Source organism: Oryctolagus cuniculus, chromosome 1 (genome assembly GCF_051225735.1).
Source record: "Oryctolagus cuniculus isolate XC-2025 breed Fujian yellow rabbit chromosome 1, ASM5122573v1, whole genome shotgun sequence".
NCBI lineage: Eukaryota > Metazoa > Chordata > Mammalia > Lagomorpha > Leporidae > Oryctolagus > Oryctolagus cuniculus.
Window position 1 is genome coordinate 94,247,617 of NC_142867.1, and position 7,845 is coordinate 94,255,461.

Consider the following 7,845-nt stretch of genomic DNA (forward strand, 5'->3'; position numbering starts at 1 on the left):
CGGACTGGGAAAGCAGTAGAATATGGCCCAAATGCATGGGCCCCTGCACCCACAGGAAGAATCTCCTGGCTTCTGGCTTCGGATTGGTGTAGCTCCAGCCGTTGCGGCCATTTGGGGAATGAACCAACAGAAGGAAGATCTTTCTGTCTCTCCCTCTCACTGTCTGTAACTCTATCTCTAAAATAAATAAATAAAATCTTTAAAAAAAAGTTTTGGTTTACCCTCTCAGAAGGGCTTTCTCTCATCTCTCTCTTCTAAATTATATCTGTTTGATTGTCTCTCTAATAGTCCCTTTGTTCTTCATAACAACACACTTTATCTAAACAATTGTTTGCTTAGTGCCTTATCCTCTTTTTAAAAGCAACAGACTTCTTGAATAAGTGAACAAATGATTGACTTCTTGTGAGTGGCATTGGATGTGAGGGGAACTTCTTCTTAAATACTGTTGTGGGGCCAGATGAATGGTGTGGTAGGTTGAGTCACAGCTTAACACACCAGCATCCCATATGAATGATGGTTCCAGTCCTGGCTGCTCCACTTTCAGTCCAGCCCCTGCCATCCACATGGGAGACCCAGATGGAGTCCTTGGCTGCTGGCTTCAGCCTGACCCAGTCCTGGCTGTTGTGGCTATTTGGGGAGTAAACCACCTGATGAAAGATCTCTCTCTCTCTCTTTCCCTCTCCCTCTCTCTCTTTCCCCTCTGTTTCTCTCTCTCTGTGTCACTGTATCTTTCAAATAAATACATTTTTAAAATCTGTTGCAGACCCCACAGAAAAACCTGTGTCCATGACCCTGACCCTCTATAAGCGGATCACTGACACTGAGGTGGCGGAAGAAAGTAGATGTTTATTTTGCAACATTCAAAGCAAGAAGTTGGGCAGCTATTGCTCAAGTCTCAAATGTCCCAAGGGATTAGGGTGGTGACTTTTACGGATTAAATCTGGGGTCGAGCAGTGCATGATTGGCTTGCCTGTGGGTTCTTGGTTGATCCTTGGTGCTCATGGCCTTCCCCCAGTGGGCCAGTGACAGGAAGCCAGCGGGGTCTGAGAACCCTGGGATGGTAAAGTAGGCTCCTGCCACTTTGTGGTCTCAGGTAGATTGGTTATTACTTCGTTTGATCAGGGTCTATGAGTTACTATGAAGCTCTTAAGTAAAGTCTAGCATTAGGGTATTAACTATTGAGGTGACAATTAAATTCTAAATCGTTGTCATCTGGGGTCTTGTGTGGCCAGCCTGATCTTGTGTCAGTCCCTTTGTCAGTTAGTGAGTTAAATAGGGGCTCTGTTCATACTACTGCTGATAAAGCACCAAGGCGTGATCATTGACAAAGTAGAGAGTCTTGGGCCAAATTCTGCCCTCATTTACATATAAAAAGAACTCTTTTGAAGGGAAAGATCAACCTAGTTAGAAAGGAGTCAGGAGCAGGTGTTGGCTTAATGGTTGAAACGCCCACATCCCACATCAGAGTGCCTGAGTCCCAGGCCCGGCTCAAGCTCCCAATGCCAGCTTCCTGCTAATGCAGACCTTGGGAGGCAGCAGCTTCCTGCCACCCATATGGGAGACCTGAGGTTCCCAGCTCCCAGCTTTTGGGCAGCCCAGCCCTGGCTATTGCAGGCATTTGGGGAGCGAAGGAGCAGATGGGAGCATATGCCGCTCCTCTCTCCACCCCCGCCCTCTTAACTTGAAAAAAAAAAAAGAATTCATGTGGGAAGTGGTAGTTGAAAATGTTTTCCAAATGACAAGGCACAGCATTTCACCTCAGGAAAGAGCCCAAGACAAGACACATATATGGGCATTAGAATCTTAATAACAAACAGATGTGGGAGAAAAAAATATCCCATCCCAAATGTATTCCTTTGGCATATTTTGATTTGGTTCTTCAGAGAAACTGCAGACCTCTGCAGGCACGGGAAGGGCTCTGAAAAGCTGTCCTATAAAAAGCAGTTCAGTCTGTCTACATTAGTGACGTCAGCAGAGAGGCAGGCAGAGGCTTTTCCATCTCCTAGCCCCCCTTTCCGCTTAGGGAAGAACTTGTCATGGGAAGGAGCGGTGGGAGGTCTGAGACCTGTCCCCGAGGTGACTAAGGAGGCTGTTACCTGGGAGACTCACCTGCACAGCAGGACAACCCTTGCTCCCTGCGCACCCAGAAACTCAAACCCTAGCCTGTTTTTTCCCTCTGCATGGCTCAGCCATCTTGCCCCTCTTTGGGTTTCCTTCGTGTGCATGACTCCCTCGTAGAGGCATGTCCATAAAATTCAGTTATTCTCTCCTGGTTATCTGCCTATTGTCAGCTTCTTTGACAGACTGAAGTTATCCAATCTTCAGAGGGATGAGGTCAATCTCAAACTTTCCTCCACTAACATTGAATGAACCTGCATCTACCAAGCATCTATAGACACTATTTTTGAGTCTTACTGCAATTTAAGACCGGCGATTTAAGCACAGGGGGGAAAAGTTTAGGCTTTGGGTCCAAATCAAAGCTGAGTATTTCGAAATCTTTACTTAGTATATACTAAGTTGATCTTCTGTATATAAAGATAGTTAAAAATGAATCTTAATGAGGGGTGGGATGGGAGAGGAAGTGGGAGATGGGATGGTTGGGGGTGGGAGGGAGGTTATGGGGGGGGGGAACCGTTATAATCCAAAAGTTGTACTTTCGAAATTTATACTTACTAAATAAAAGTTTAAAAAATAATAAAATAAAATAATAAAAAAGCTGAGTAACATTAGGAAAATTATTTAACACTTCCGTGCCTCTGTGTGCTCCGTCTCTCACGTGCTTGCCTTCTGGAAACTCGTGGGAAGGGCTTTCCCTGAGGTTTCCATCAGTTTCTTGGATACTAGAATTCCTCTTTCCTTTCTTGACAGGAAATATGGGGCGGGCTGTCATGGCTTCCTGTTACTGGTTTTCCCTGAAGATAAAGTTTTTTTGTTGACTTCAAGGATTTGGGAGCTAATCAAGGGAAAGACACTGCCACGTGGTGGCAGTAACACACACACAGCTTTTTTGCGGGTGATCCTTGACTGGCAGTGTGCAAAAGGGAAAGTGCCCCAAGCTGGAGCCCTCAGGAGACAGATGTGGAACCATCACCCAGAGGAGGAAAGGCAAAGGAACTGGGGGGGGGGGGGCGGGGAGAGAAGTGACCCGGAGAGGGTGTTTTGTTTTTGTCTAGACAATGTTGCACAGCACTAAGATGGGGAGTCTCTGGGTCAGAGAGCCTAGAAAGGAAGCAGAGGCTTGGGGTTTTGATGGCCCAGGTGTTGGGCGAGCAGATGCTAGGAGCCGCTTCCTGGGGCGGGCGTGCAGCACAGGCAGCTCTAGCTAAATATCTAAAAATGTGGTTATCTGGGTAAAGCAGCTGGATGTGTAAAAATGTGGGTTTGGCCAAGTGAGCTTTTGAGTTACTGATCCCAGTCTGCTATGAAGAAGTAAACAGTGCAGGTCCAATATACAGGGGTCCTTCTTAACACTTTTATCATCCCGTTTTTTAAAAAAAATTTACCTGTTAATTTTTTATTTATTTGAAAGGCAGAGCAAGACAGAAAGAGAAAGATACTGAGAGAGAGGGAAAGGGAGAGAGAGATCCCATCTACTAGTTCACCCCCCAAATGCAGGCAACAGTCAGCACTGGGCTAGGCTGAAGCCAGAAGCCAGGAACTCTATCTGGGTCTCCCACACGAGTGGAAGGGAGCCAAGTTCTTAACTATCACCTTCTGCCTCCCGGTGTGTGCACTACCAGGACGCTAAATCAAACATGGAGGCAGGACTTGATCCCAGTGTGGAATGTGCACAGCCCATGTGCTGGCTTCACTCACTCACCCCAGTTTTTGCCCCCATCCTAACTTTTAGCTCATGGATTTTTGAAACTGTAGTTTCTGCCATTCTAATTTAAATGACTAAGGTTTACTAGCTAAATCTTTAAATAATTTGTTGTGGTTTGCATACGGTTTGTGCAGCATGTTAACTACTAAGCCAAATGCCCACCACCAATAAACGTCTTTTTTTATAAACAGCATGTATCAGGGATTTTGTTATAGTAACAAAATGCTATGTAATTAAAATCTTCCTGGAAATTTTAAAAATATGACTTTTGATAATAGATATTAAAATTTTAAAGCCGTTATATGTGTTCTGATCCTTAATATATCTATAAAAATCTCTTTGGCAGTTACCTTGGCTGAATCCTCAAATATAAAACCAATTGAATAAAACAAGTGAACTACTGGATTTTCAAAGTTCAAAACCCAATGAAATTCTTATGAAAAAACTCCAAAGCTTACTACAAGAAATAGAGAGTGATTTTTTTCCAAAAGATGTTAAGATGATGCTTGAGATGCTTGTAACTAACTATAAGTTGGGGAGGAAAGTTCTGATGTGACCCCAGTTTGTCAGTTTTTGTTTTAAGATTTATTTATCTATTTGAAAGTCAGAGTTACACAGAGAGAAGGAGAGGCAGAGAGAGAGAGAGAGAGGTCTTCCATCCAATGGTTCACGCCCTATTTGGCCACAACGTCTGGAGCTGCACTGATTCAAAGCCAGGAGCCAGGAGCTTCTTCTGGGTCTCCCACGAAGGTGCAGGGGCCCAAGCACTTGGGCCATTCCACTGCTTTCCCACACCATAGCAGAGAGCTGGATCGGAAGTAGAGCAACTGGGCCTTGAACCGGTGCCCATATAGGATGCCGGCGCTTCAGGCCAGGGCTTTAACCCACTGCGCCACAGCGCCGGCCCTGTTGTTTTCCAATAGGCTGGCAACAATCCAAATGTTTGACAATATAGTCCACCAGTGAAGCTGTGGGGGAAAACAGGCACTCATACATTGCTGGTTGGATTACAAGAATCCAGGATCCACACAGAGTGGTATTTGGCCACATCCAGCAAAATCACATGTGACTTTACCTTTTGAAAGAGCAATCCAACTTCTGGGAATTTATCCTAAAATAAGAAGCATGCCTGTGACTATTCATTACGGCACTATTTGTAACAGCAAAAGACACAAGGAAACCACCTAGATGTCCATCAACAGGGAAGTAGTTGAATATATTATGATTTTAGTTTTATCTTAGACCAGGGAAGTTTATTTAGGTTGGCTCCAGAGTCTTTTGCACAGACCTAGTGGTATTTGATTGCTTTTTTGAATAAAACTATTCAAGTTGGATATTTTCTGGTACAACTACACAATGGAGTACTATTGTACAGAAAGGAGCAATATCTATCTGCATATACTACTACTGAGTGCCTAAGCTCATAATTATTCTTATTTGGGAAGCATTGAGACACACACACACACACACACACACACACACAGTTCCCATCTGCTGGTTCACTTCCTAAATGTCTACAACAGCTGGGGCTGAGCTGCACCCCAAACAGGAGCAGGTAACTCAATCCAGTGTCCCACGTGGGTAGCAGGAACTCAGGGACTTGAGCAATCACCACTGCCTCCCAGGGTCAGCATCAGAGAAGCACTCAAATATGGGATACAGGTACCCTAATCAGGAGTTTAACTCCTGGACTAAATGCCTGTCCCTTGAATTTATTATTAAGTGTAAAACAAGTAGAAAAATATGCTACTCTTTACTGAAGAAAAGTAGAAACAAAAAAAGACTTACAGATCTACAATAAAAAAAAGGCTAAATAAAACCTTGAATTCTTTTTGTTTTCAAGATTTATTTATTTGAAAGGCAGAGTAGTGACAGAGAGGCAGGGGAGTGAGACCCTGCATCCTCTGGTTTGCTCTGCAAATACCTACAATAGCTGGGGCTGGGCCAGCCCAAAGCCAGGAGTCAGGAAATCCATCTGGGTCTCCCTTGTGGATGGCAGGAACGCAAGCTTTGAGCATCACCTGTTGCTCCCGATGTATATCAGCGGGACACACAAAGTATCTTACACATGAATCACACACTCCAACATGGAATGCAGGCATCCCAAACGGACTTATCCCAACCTGCTGTGCCACAGTGTCTGTCTTAAATCTTAATTTGAATAGGAACTTGTAATCATGATGCATTTTATTAAAAAACAACAACAAACTAAACCATATTATCCAGCTCTGTCCATAGGACAGGTATAGACACCATAGAACTCATTAGCAATTAGCATGATATACATTCAGATTATGGTCTTTGAACACTATTTCCCACTACAGAATTGGGGCACTCCAGATAAATGGCTTATCAGAGGAATGGGTAAGAAATGTGCAAATTAAGCCTCAAAAAGAAGCAAAAACTACCACAGCTGTGTCAAAAAGAGCCAGGAGCCAACCAGGACAGCTCCTATGGGCCCAAGATGAAATAACCTGAGCACCAACAGTGACAGTAAATTCAATGGATACAGCTCAGCAAGTTTATTTACATCACTGGATTCGTAATTATGGCTGTTCACTTCTAAGGGCTTTTATCCACCAGAATGTTTTTTAAGATTTATTATATTTATTTGAAAGGCAGAGTTACAGAGAGGGAGAGGGGGAGAGAGGGAGAGAGGGAGAGAAAGAGAATCTTCCATTCTTCCATCTTCAGGTTCACTCCCTCGATGGCCACAACAGCCAGGGCTGGGCCAGGCAGGAGCCAGGAGCTTCTTCCAGATCTCCCTTGTGGGCAGCAGGGGCCCAAGCACTTGGGCCAACTTCAGCTGCTTTCACCAGGCCATTAACAAGGAGCTCATCCACCAGAAATTGTTTTAAATAGTGATATAATTTTATTTTCCTCCAGAATAACCATTCACTCAGCACTATTGACTAGCTATCCTTTTCTCACTAATATGTAATAACAAGGTCACCGACCAAGTTTCCATATATGCATACATAGGTCTCTTTTTTCAGCTCTTTCCTTTTTTTGTCCATCCTTCTACATTTAATAATAATAATGTCGCAACTTCTATGGCTTTATTATATGACACGCTATCTAGTAAGATAAGTCCTTTCAACTTTGCTTTTCTTCTTCAAAATTGGCTCAGATCCTGTATTTTTTTTCTATATAAATATTAAAGATGTTAGCATGGCAACCTCAGCAGAACAAATAACCTATTTTCAAAAACTTCCAACGATTTTACACTGTCAGTTAAAAAAAATCACTGGATAAGTTTAACATGAGGTTACAAAGTTAAATAGGGTTAAAAGTTATTTATTATACCTAAATTATATGAAATATTTTGGGGAAAAATATCTAAGGCTTTTGAAATGCAAAATTTCCCCCTCTACAGAAGTACATTCATTACCTTTTTTGGTCAGGACAAGAACTGAAAAGGAGAAATAATCTTGAATTCAGAATGAACAATTCTTGCTATATACTTTTCCCACATATTTTGGGAATGTTTTGTAACTTTCCGAGAAACATAACTTGAACTAAATACTAAACTACTACCAAGACCCATGTGCATTTTTGGAAGTTTTTAGTCATTGGGAGCCGTGGCATTTCTCCTCTATCACACTTTCTTTTTACTACCAACCATGGAACAGAGGACCTCCTGCTCTGTGACTGACTGGCAGGCAGAAATGACAGGACAGGAAATGGGAAATGGTTCAGTGTGTTGGAATTCCCCTGGCTGCCTAATTAAGTGGCTTATTTGGAAGTTTTTGAAATGTTTGCCCCTGGAGTTCCCCGGAAAGAAGCAAGCATCTGAGTTCATTGACAAAGCCTATTTTCACAGACACCGCGATACAACATGTACCCCACGGCCCAGGAGCGCAGCCGCATTCCACGCCGCAGAGGACGAGAGCCAAATGGCCCAGGCTAATGCAACCAAGGTTTATTTACGCGTGTTCCATCACGTCCCCATACGGAAAAAAATCCTTTGTCTTCGTAAGTGAACTCCTTGGCGCTTCCTGTATATGTGTGCACGTACATAA